We start from the raw sequence: 12,031 nt of genomic DNA, 5'->3' as shown, positions 1-12,031 counted from the left end.
TATGCCCCTATACGGCTATAAATCCATTTATTCCCTATATTGGCATAACCGATCAAATGCAATATTCAGAAACTCGTCTCTGGCCTCATACGAACAGAGCCACATTTCAGAATCGCTTCCTCTGCAACTTCCTTTGCAGCTCATTAGTGCAATGACATAGCAGAAGTTACTAGCTAAGATTCCTAGATTAACACTCCGAGTTCTTCAACAAGATAAAAACTCAGCAACCTGGGAAAGCCCCGCTTGCTATGTTTTGATTAGTAATAGAACTCTAATGAGCACTGATAGACGATCACTTCCTAGTGACATCTTTATTGACGTCTTATGTCCAAAAACTTACGTCAAACAAGGCACCTTTCAGGTATAAATATTACCAACGTTGCCTTAAGCAAATGCTGGCTAGCTGCCTCATAGACATCGCTGCCGTTATCGCTGCTGATGCTATCGCTGCGAACGAGCGAACAATGGTGTGGTGAACACAGGAGCTGAACAGCCATCCCCCTGCAAGAGCCCAGCAGATGCAAGCTGCCCGTGGACGCTGCCCCTCCTCCTCCTCCTCGACGCGCTGAGAGAGACGCTGTCTTTTCTCTTGTCGAGAAAATCCAGCTCCGGCGTTTCCAGCCCACTCTTGCGACTGACTGGGATATCGAGTTCCCTGAAGGAGATACCAGACCTCCAGCATTCTATTCCAGAGGTATGGTGTTGACTAAACCCTTAGAGAGAATTCTTGAAGCAAACCTTGGCAAAACCAACTTAACTTAAAGCTACTTACTTACTCCCCTCCCAAGTATTAGGCTTAGGTCAGGTACACTGGGGTAGGCGTAGTTAGAGGCACCAGTTGAGTATTTTAGCCTAATGTATATATGAATGTATATATGTTTTATTCATTTTAAACCATTGTATGGCTAAGAAACCATATCAATGCTTTTACAGTATTATTTCGCAATACTCATCTTACTGTACGTACTTTTTATAATAACAAGTCTTGCAATTGTGGCAATTCATTTCTCTTGTATGAGAAGAAAGACTGTTCAATAAATAATACCTTTTATTGAAAACGCCCATCTCTCTATTCTCTACATATTGTGAAAGTAATCTGCACAATAACTGACTGAGTAAAATAACTGTCTATTGTTTCACACGACTCTAGAGATTGACTCTTATCTGAAGAGCAAAGTTTTCATGTTTGCACGGTTGTTGGAAAACTGAATCCCTTCTTGTCTGTACCAGGGAAGCTGATCACTTCCTATTCAGTCAAGAAAGTTTCCAGTGACCTCTGAGCTAGTTGGTAACAAACCCAATTAAGTTTAGCATAGTCAGTGGAGACCTGGAAGATCCGCACTTCTACGTCGATACTACTGTTTATGTTATTCCTATGTGCAGATCCTATTGGGAAAATAGGAACTACACTACAACACTTACCCTACTATTACACCCCCTGGAGTAAGATAAGAATAGTAAATTTAACCCATACACTACCTAAAACCTACCCTACTAGTACACCCCCTGGAGTTAGAATAGTAATTTTAACCCCTACACTATCCAACACTTACCCTACTACAACACCCCTGGAGTTAGAATAGTAATTTTAACCCCTACACTATCCAACACTTACCCTACTACAACACCCCTGGAGTTAGAATAGTAATTTTAACCCCTACACTATACAACACTTACCCTACTACAACACCCCCTGGAGTTAGAATAGTAATTTTAACCCCTAAACTATCCAACATTTACACTACTATTACATTCCCATTAAGTAAAATAAAAAAATATTTAGCCATACTTACGTTGTAATGGCATGCGTTGTAATAGCATCTGCATTGTAATGGCATGGGTTGTAATAGCATGCGTTGTAATGGATCTTGCGTACTATAAGTTTTGTTGTAATGAAATGCATTGTGAATATATGCGTTGTAACGTCATACATCCCTGCCTTAGTCAATCGGTGAGTAGATTAGAAATGGGGTTGCGTGGTGCACTCCTTAATCTGAGCTTATCCTTGAGCTATTCTTGTCTTTGGTTTCAAAGGGGTATGCTGGGTGGGGAGGAGGAGCCACCCTCCACAAAAGTTAAGGTGAATAAAGACTAGTGACTGACGTCATTAGACCCTGCCCGCACTACTGATGGCAGACATCCATCTGCTTGTGTACTTAATGAACTTCTCAAATGCTTTTATATTATTTAAAGATTTTTAATGATAACCTCTCATGTTGTAATTTCAAATATTTAAACACTATGGGGTCGATTAGGATCGCGGACGGACTTGAGTCCGTCCGCGACCCCAGAGTATGAGGGAACGTCCGCATGGGCTGCGGCGTTCCCTCATGTGCGATTAGGATGTGACCGCCACCCTGGCGGTCACATCCTGGATATTTAACATTGCGGCGGGTGCTGCTTCAAGCAGCACCCGCCGCAATGTTAAAAGTGCATGTGTAACATTTACATGCACAAAGCGGCAGGCACCGCGCGGTGCCTGCCGCATTGTGCATGTAAATGCTGGGGGGTACCATAGGTACCCCCCATGTGCACCCCCCACCCACCAACACCCTGGGGGCCCGCAACGGGCCCCCAAAATCAAAAGTACACATGCTTTTCCACGGCGGAAAAACCGCCGCGGAAAAGCATGTTTTCAAATGCTTCCTAATTTGGCCGGCGGTGTCTGATAGACACTGCCAGCCAAATGAGAGCTTTTCCGCCGCGGTTGTAATCCGACCGCGGCGGAAAAGCAGCGGACAGAAACCAAGACCCACCAGCCATCGTAATGTGGCGGTGGGTCTTTGGTGAGCCCGCAATGGATTTTCCGCCTCCTCCGGGCCGGAGGTGGCTTCCGCCGGCCCAGAGGAGGCGGAAAATCCTCCATCCTAATCGGCCCCTAAATGTATACATTCAAGATAAGCATTTAATGTTTCTTAAACCTGTTCTAGACATTGAGTTTTCTGTCTAAACAAAAAATACATTACAATAAACAAATAATCCAATCCCAATGCATTTCGGGGGAATTTCCCTTCGTCGGGGGCACTGAAAAACAGGAAGTAATATTCATGTGTAAACTGGGGTTTAAACCGTCATTCAGCACATACAATCTAAACACAATGGTTCATAGTTAATTGAAAACAGTTTATCAGAGAAAAGTTTCACATTTTACTTTGATGATCTAATGAACTGAAAGAAATAATGTTACCCACAGGAAAAACGAAAATATGGCGTCAAACGTATATATAATCAAAAAGGAAGCACCTAAACCGAAAAATGTACATGGCTGATGTTTCAGATAATAAAGGACCTGTTTTCAAATGCTTCATTGTAACAAGACTGCTAAAGAGAGACAATAGACTAAATGTTTTACGCCCATCCTTACCACGCACTATGCTGAAAAAAACTCGTTCTCAGACCTGGAATCAAAGGCTGCGCCTTAATTCGGAAAGTTTCTAAACATTAAGAAAAACATAAAGTACACAGGCAGATGGATGTCTGCCATCAGTAGTGCGGGCAGGGTCTAATGACGTCAGTCACTAGTCTTTAGTCAACCGGTGGGCATAGAGCAGTGACTTTTCATTAAATTACCTGTTTTAGGGTCTGAAATCTGCTGTTTGGAAACTGAAGCCCCGGAATGCCCTAATATAGTGGAATCCCAACGGGAGGAGAGGCATGCTGTGGCAATAGAGGAACTCTGTTCCGTGCGTTGACTGGAACATGTAGCAGGTGCGTATGTAGAGGGGGCATACTGGCAAATTGTTGGCATGGCTAACCCACCCAGTAGACAGGGGAAATCCCATTACTCAGGTTGGGGCCAATTGGGGAAATTATCTACTCCCAAACTAGAATACATGAAGTTTTTACGAGGCTTATATGGTGCAGCTGTCCTATGGCGCACAAGGCTCTGGGTAGCTTCCTTGACTTGGTGCACCTGCAGCAACTTCCAGAAGAGGAGCAAGAGGGGCTAAGCGCTTCCATTTCGAAGCTGGAAATCAATGAGCCCATCAAATACCTGATGTGAGGTAAGACTCCCAGGACAGATTGCCTCTCTGACAAATTCTACCAGTCCTATATTACACAACTGGTTCTAAGACTATCTGCAATGTATGCCAATGTATTGGGGAAACCTTCCAAATATAACCAGAGAGGCCTTGCTTGTTTCCGTCCCTAAGCCACTGAGGGACACCACCGATGTGACAGCATATTACCCACTCTCTATTATGAACTTAGGGCCACATGCATCAACCTATTTTCTGGCCGCAAACCTGTTTGCGAATGGAAAAAGGCCTTTTCTGATGCATGAACCCATTTCCATTCGCAAATTAGGAAATCGCCATTTTTTGCAGTTCCCTAAAGCCGATACAACAAGCCTTTCCTAAATGCAAACTGTGCATTTAGGAAACGATAATTACCATCAACTTCAAGTTGTGCATTCTTTGAAAAATGCACAAAAGTGCATTTTTCAAAATTGCATGTGGTGCCCACACATGCCCTTAGGGCAGAGTTTGAATTTGAATTTGAATTTGAAGGGGATTTATAGAGCGCATGGCTGCCCGAGAGCGTCCCAGCGCTAACTGAATCCAGAGGTAGGGTCAGGCGGGGTGAAGAAGAGGTCAGGGGAACAGCCATGTCTTCAAGGATTTGCGGAATGAAAGGAGATTAGGTTGGGCCAGAAGGTCCTGTGGGAGAGTGTTCCACATCTTGGACGCCTGAAATGAGAACTGCCGACCTCCAAAGCGTGTTCTCTTGATCCTGGGTATTTGAGTCAGATGGGCGTTGGTTGAGCGTAAGGTTCTGTTTGTCGTATAGGGTGTCACGAGATCTTTCAGGACCGGCGGGGCTTTTCCATGCAGGATTTTGTGAGTTAGGCACATGGCCTTGAATTGCACCCTTTGCTCCACCGGAAGCCAGTGGAGTTCTTTAAGTGCAGGTTTAGCAGAGCAGCGTTTTTTTGTGCCTGTGAGGATCCGGGCGGCCGCATTTTGCACCACTTGCAGCCTAGAGATGACTTTTTTAGGTGAACCGAGGTATAAGGCGTTGCCGTAGTCAAGTCTAGACAGTATTAGACCCTGTACCCTGTACTAGCAGAGCTTTCCAAACTGTGTGTCCTGACACCGTACTGTGTCGCATGCGTCGCGGAAAACACCGGTATTAACGGGCACTTAGCACATAAATGCTGCTAATTAAGAGGCATTCCTTTGAAAGCTTTGGTCTCACTATGCCTCATCTATTGCATAACGTCTCCCAGTAAATGGTCTTTTAAAAACCTGCGAAGTACTCGGGTCCGGCTGTGTGTGTACCCGGGAAGCTGGGGTGAGGTGACAGAGGGTGGCAGACAGAGGAAGATAGAGGGAGGAAGACAGAGGGAGGGAGACAGAGGAAGGAAGACAGAGAGAGAGGGCGAGAGGGAGGGAGTCAGAGGGCGACAGACAGAGGGAGACAGACAGAGGGAGGATGGCGACAGAGGGAGTGAGACAGACAGAGGGAGGGAGGGTGACAGATAGAGGGAGACAGACAAAGTGAGACAGAGGGAGGGAGACACAGAGAGAGGGAAACCGTGGGAGACAGTGAGAGAGGGAGACAGAGGGAGACAGAGGGAGGGAGTCCGGGGTAGACAGAGGGAGGGAGACAGAGAGAGGGAGAGATATAGAGGGAGACAGATAGAGGGAGACAGACAGAGGGATGGAGACAGAGGGAGGGAGACAGAGGGAGAGGGAGACAGAGAGAGGGGACAGAGAGAGAGGAAGACAGACAGAGGGAGACAGGCAGCGAGAGAGAGAGGGAGACAGAGGGAGGAAGACAGAGTGACGGAGACAGGGGGAAGGAGACAGAGGGAGGGAGAAAGAGAGAGGGAGACAGACAGAGGTAGACAGACAGAGGGAGGGAGACACACAGAGGGAGGAGGGTGACAGAGGGATGGAGACGGACAGAGGGAGACAGACAGAGGGAGACAGCTAGAGGGTGACAGATGGAGGGAGACAGATGGGGAGACAGACACGAGGGAGACAGACAGAGACAGACAGAGGGAGGGCGACAGAGGGAGAGAGAGGGAGGGAGACAGAGAGAGAGAGGGAGGGAGACAGAGAGAGAGGGAGACATAGGGAGACTGAGAGGGAGAGATAGAGAGAGGGAGGGAGACAGAGAGAGAGGGAGAGACAGAGATAGACAGGGACAGACAGAGACAGATATAAGCAGAGAGAGGGACAGGGGCAGAAAGATAGAGGCAGAGACTGAGACAGACAGAGGCAGAGAGACAGAGAGGGAAATGGAGAGGGAGACTGAGGGAGACAGATGGAGGGAGACAGAGAGAGGGAGACAGAGAGAGGGAGATAGAGAGGGGGACAGAGGGAGGGAGACAGAGGGAGACAGACCGAGGGAGACAGACAGAGGGAGACAAACAGAGGGAGGAGGGTGACAGAGGGATGGAGATAGAGGGATAGAGACAGAGGGAGGGAGGCAGACGGCGGGAGACAGATAGAGGGAGACAGAGGGAGGGAGACAGACAAGATGGAGACAGACAGAGGGAGGGAGAGAGAGAGGTGGGAGACAGAGGGAGACAGAGAGAGAGAGAGGGAGGGAGACACGATAGAGGGAGGGGGACAGATAGAGAGGGAGACAGAGTGAGGCAGACAGAGGGAGACAGAGAGAGAGAGAGAGAGAGAGGTAGGGAGGGAGAGAGAGAAATAAAGAGAGGGGGGGAGACAGACAGAGATAGAGACAGGGACAGGCAGAGACAGATAGAGGCAGAGACAGGGACAGGGGCAGACAGATAGAGACAGAGAGACGGAGAAGGAGACAGAGGGAGGGAGAGACAAGGACAAACAGGGACAGACAAAGACAAGGACAGACATACAGATAGAGGCAGAGACAGGGACAGCGACAGACAGATATAGGCAGAGACTGAGACAGAGAGGCAGAGAGACAGAGAGGGAGACAGATGGAGACAGAGGGAGGGAGATAGACAGAGGGAGGGAGGAAGACAGAGAGAGAGGGGAGAGACAGAGAGGGAGACGGAGACAGACAGAGATAGAGACAGAGACAGGGACAGACAGAGACAGATAGAGACAGAGACAGGGACAGGGGCAGACAGATAGAGGCAGAGACTGAGACAGACAGAGAGGCAGAGAGACAGAGAGGGAGACAGAGAGGGAGACAGAGGGAACAGAGGGAGAGAGAGAGGGGGAGACAGAGGTAGACAGAGAGAGGGGGAGACAGAGAGAGAGGGAGACAGAGAGAGGTAGATAGAGAGGGAGACAGACAGAGGGAGGAGGGCGACAGAGGGATGGAGACAGAGGGAGGGAGACACAGAGGGAGACCGATAGAGGGAGACAGAGGGAGGGAGACATATGGATAAAGAGATAGGGAGGGAGACAGAGGGAGAGGTAGGGAGGGAGACAGAAAATGACAGAGAGAGAGAGGGAGGGAGACAGAGAGAAGGAGGGAGACAGAGAGAGAGGGAGACAGTCAAAGTGAGGGAGACAGAGGGAGGGAGAGAGAGAGCAAGAAGGAGACAGAGATAGGGAGACAGAGGGACGGAAACAGAGGGAAGGAGACAGAGGACAGAAACAGAGGGAAGGAGACAGAGGGACGAAGACAGAGAGAGGGAGATAGAGAGGGAGACATCGAGAGGGAGACAGAGGGCAACAGACAGAAGGAGACATACAGAGGGAGACAGACAGAGGGAGGAGGGTGACAGATGGATGGAGAGAGATAGAGGGAGACAGATGGAGGGAGACTGATGGGGAGAAAGACAAGAGGGAGACGACGGAGACAGACAGAGGGAGGGAGACAGAGGGAGAGAGAGGGAGGGAGTCAGAGGGAGACAGAGAGAGAGGGAGGGAGACAGAGAGGGAGACAGACAGAGTGAGGGAGACATAGGGAGACACAGAGGGAGAGGGGGGAGAGAGAGGGAGGGAGACAGAGAGAGAGAGGGGAGAGACAGAGAGGGAGACGGAGACAGACAGAGATAGAGACAGAGACATACAGAGACAGGGACAGACAGAGACAGATAGAGGCAGAGACAGGGACAGGGGCAGACAGATAGAGGCAGAGACTGAGACAGACAGAGAAAGAGAGACAGAGAGGGAGACAGAGAGGGAGAGGGAGACAGAGGGAAACAGAGGGAGACAGAGGGAGGGAGACAGAATGAGGGAGACAGAGAGAGGGGGAGACAGAGAGAGAGGGAGACCGAGAGAGAGGGAGACAGAGAGAGGGAGATAGAGAGGGAGACAGACAGAGGGAGACAGACAGAGGGAGGAGGGCGACAGAGGGATGGAGACAGAGGGAGGGAGACATAGAGGGAGACAGATAGAGGGAGACATATGGAGAAAGAGAGAGGGAGGGAGACAGAGGGAGAGGTAGGGAGGGAGACAGAAGATGACAGAGAGAGAGAGGGAGGGAGAAAGAGAGAAGGAGGGAGACAGAGAGAGAGGGAGACAGTCAAAGTGAGGGAGACAGAGGGAGGGAGACAGAGAGAGCGGGAGACAGAGAGAGGAGACAGAGAGAGAGGGAGACAGAGGGAGAGAGAGAGAGAGCAAGAAGGAGACAGAGATAGGGAGACAGAGGGACGGAAACAGAGGGAAGGAGACTGAGGGACGAAGACAGAGAGAGGGAGACAGAGGGCAACAGACAGAAGGAGACAGACAGAGGGAGACAGACAGAGGGAGGAGGGCGACAGAGGGATGGAGACAGATAGAGGGAGACTGATGGGGAGAAAGACAAGAGGGAGACAGACAGAGGGAGAGAGAGGGAGGGAGACAGAAGGAGACAGAGAGAGGGAGGGATACACAGAGGGAGACTGACAGAGTGAGGGAGACATAGGGAGACACAGAGAGAGAGAAGGAGAGAGAGAGAGAGAGAGTACGGAAACAGAGGGAGACAGAGGGGGAGACGGAGTGAGACAGAGGGATGGAGACGGAGGGAGACAGACAGAGGGAGACAGACAGAGGGAGGGAGACAGAGAGAGAGGGAAACCGTGGGAGACAGAGAGAGAGAGGGAGGCAGAGAGATGAAGACAGATAGAGGAAGACAGATAGTGGGAGACAGAGGGAGACAGACAGAGGGAGGGAGACAGAGGGAGATAGAGGGAGAGGGAGACAGACAGAGGGAGACAGAGAGAGTGGGAGACAGAGAGAGCAGAGAGAGAGGGAGACAGAGGGAGAGAGAGAGCATGAAGGAGACAGAGATAGGGAGACAGAGGGATGGAAACAGAGGGAAGGAGACAGGGATGAAGACAGGGAGAGGGAGACAGAGGGCAACAGACAGAATGAGACATACAGAGGGAGACAGACAGAGGGAGGAGGGCGACAGAGGGATGGAGACAGAGGGATGGAGAGAGATAGAGGGAGACAGATGGAGGGAGACAGATGGAGGGAGACAGATGGAGTGAGACTGGTAGGAAGAAAGACAAGAGGGAGACAGACGGAGACAGACAGAGGGAGGGTGACAGAGGGAGACAGAGAGAGAGGGAGAGAGACAGAGAGGGAGACTGACAGAGTGAGGGAGACATAGGGAGACACAGAGAGAGAGAGGGAGAGAGAGAGAGGGAGGGAGACAGAGAGAGAGAGGGTAGAGACAGAGAGGGAGACATAGACAGACAGAGATAGAGACATACAGAGACAGGGACAGACAGAGACAGATAGAGGCAGAGACAGGGACAGGGGCAGACAGATAGAGGCAGAGACTGAGACAGACAGAGACAGAGAGGCAGAGAGACAGGGAGGGAGACAGAGGAGAGAGAGAGAGGGAGACAGAGGGAGGGAGACAGAGAGAGAAGGAGACAGAGAGAGAGGGAGACCGAGAGAGAGGGAGACAGAGAGAGGGAGATAGAGAGGGAGACAGACAGAGGGAGACAGAAAGAGGGAGGAGGGCGACGGAGGGATGGAGACAGAGGGAGGGAGACATATACAGGGAGACAGATAGAGGGAGACAGAGGGAGGGACACTGACAAGAGGGAGACATATGGAGACAGACAGAGGGAGGGAGAGAGAGGGAGGGAGACAGAGGAAGACAGACCACGGACGAAACCTCAGCATCATCCTCAACTCCTTACTCTCCATGAACCGCCAGATCAACACCATCGCCTCCACCAGTTTCAACTGCTACGCATCCTCCGCAAGACTTTCAAATGGATACCCTCTGACTGCAGGAGAACCGTCACCCACGCACTCATAACCAGCAGATTGGACTACGGCAAAGCCCTATACGCCGGTATCAACAGAACCCTTCTACACAAACTTCAAACCATCCAGAACCCCGCAGTCAGACTCGTCCTCGGGACACCGCGTCACAAACACATGACCTAACAACTACGAGACCTCCACTGGCTCCCCGTCGAGAAGAGGGTCACCTTCAAACTCCTCACCCACGCCTACAAATCACTCAACAACATCGGACTCCAATTCCTCAACGAGAAATAATCCTTCCAAGCACCCAAGAGGAACCTCCTATCCGCCGATCTCGCCCTGACAGAGGTCCCCCGCATCTGCAGAAATAGAACAGGCAGGGGAGCCATCTCCCACATCGCAGCCAAAACCTGGAACAAGCTCCCTGTGAACATCAGACCCTCCCCGACCCTGAACACGTTCAGGAAGGACCTCAAGACCTGGCTCTTCAACTGATATAGCGCTGCCGACTCCCACCCCCAGTGCCTTGAGACCCTCACGGGTGAGTAGCGCGCTCTACAAAACCCTGATTGATTGATTGCATGAGTGTATACTGTGCAAGTCACCAGTGTAAGAAGTTGTAAAGAATCGTTGAGTTCCCTTATTCCCAGAAATTACCACTCCCAACATCAACAACAACCAAAACATTAATAAAGAAAAACAAATAGGGGCCGATTCACAGAATTAATCGGAGATAAAATCCTAAATTTACTACTTTTGGTATTCATAGAAGGCATTTAGTAGTAGTAACGTTAGGACTCCTAACTTTACTACTACTAAACTGAGATAAAATCCTAAACTTAGTACTTTTGGTATTCACAGAAGGCATTCAGTAGTAATAAAGTTAGGACTCCTAACTTTACTACTACTAAGTGCCTTCTGTGAGTACCACAAGTAATAAGTTTAGGAATTTATCTCAGATTAGTTCTGTGAATCGGACCAAATAGAGCAAGTCCTTGGCGAGGTCGGTCATCTTCTACTGGGTGGGTGAAGCCCCTCTCCCTCCAGTCACCACCCAAATCATCCACACCAATCTGTGGAGCCCCTGGTCTGTCCAGTAAGGATCTCATTTTGGTTTGGGGATCTCAATTGTTCTCTAGATCCTCTGGGATGCCATCCTCCAGGTTGGCCAATTTGAGGTGCACCAATGCTCTGAGAATGTCCAGTTTTACCTGCAGAATTTTATCTGTGGTAGGGGAGCTGATCATGCAAGTTTTCTTTGGATTTTGCCATTGTCCACTAGGTGTAGATCCTTCCTTTGGTTCGACCCGCTCGGGACAATCATATGTTTCGTTGAGACCCAAGACTCAGCAGCACTCCTTGGTCAATCATACCAGGTTTCTCTGGTCCCTGACATGTGAAAATGTTTCTTCTAGACCTATTTTTGAGATCCTCTTGTTTGAGGCCCAGGGCTTCACACTGCTCCTCTAAGACTAGAATGCGATTTTCTGCTGTGTGGAGCTCAGCTGAGCATGGCTTTGATGTCCGTCAGGCAGGAGATAATGCCTCGGATGTCTCTCTATAAGTCATAGAGGTAGCCTTTGATGTCCACTCAGATAGTGGTGACTTCATCCTTGGTTTACCGAAGAAACTGTTGTAGGAAATCTTCAGTGATGGAGGGCTATGGAGTAGGAGGTTACTGCTGGGGAGATCTGTAGCCGGTGGAGCAGTCTGCCCCCTTACCACTCTGGGCCTGGGGCTCAGCATGTGCTTGATAGTAGTGACTCTGCAAGATCTGCTAGTCTCCATATTAATCAGCGTGAGGCTGGGCAACCAGGAGACAGTGTCTCATTCAGCAGCCCACCCAAAGGATTCTCCAAGCAAGTAGTGATGGATAGAATGTGGGCAGGGAAAATCCACAGAGGGCATCCTTTACTCCAGTGGTT

General features: G+C 49.7%; 1 protein-coding gene across 1 annotated transcript in view; it reads right to left on the bottom strand.

Moving 5' to 3' along the window:
* The window catches only part of NME9 (NME/NM23 family member 9), a 703,404-nt gene that overhangs the window by 433,865 nt on the left and 257,508 nt on the right, over nt 1-12,031 (bottom strand). The window lies entirely within an intron of this gene.

This window comes from Lissotriton vulgaris, chromosome 2_1, assembly GCF_964263255.1.
Source record: "Lissotriton vulgaris chromosome 2_1, aLisVul1.2, whole genome shotgun sequence".
Lineage (NCBI taxonomy): Eukaryota > Metazoa > Chordata > Amphibia > Caudata > Salamandridae > Lissotriton > Lissotriton vulgaris.
The sequence above is the reverse complement of the archived record's forward strand: the minus strand, read 5'-3'. Positions and strand labels throughout refer to the sequence as shown.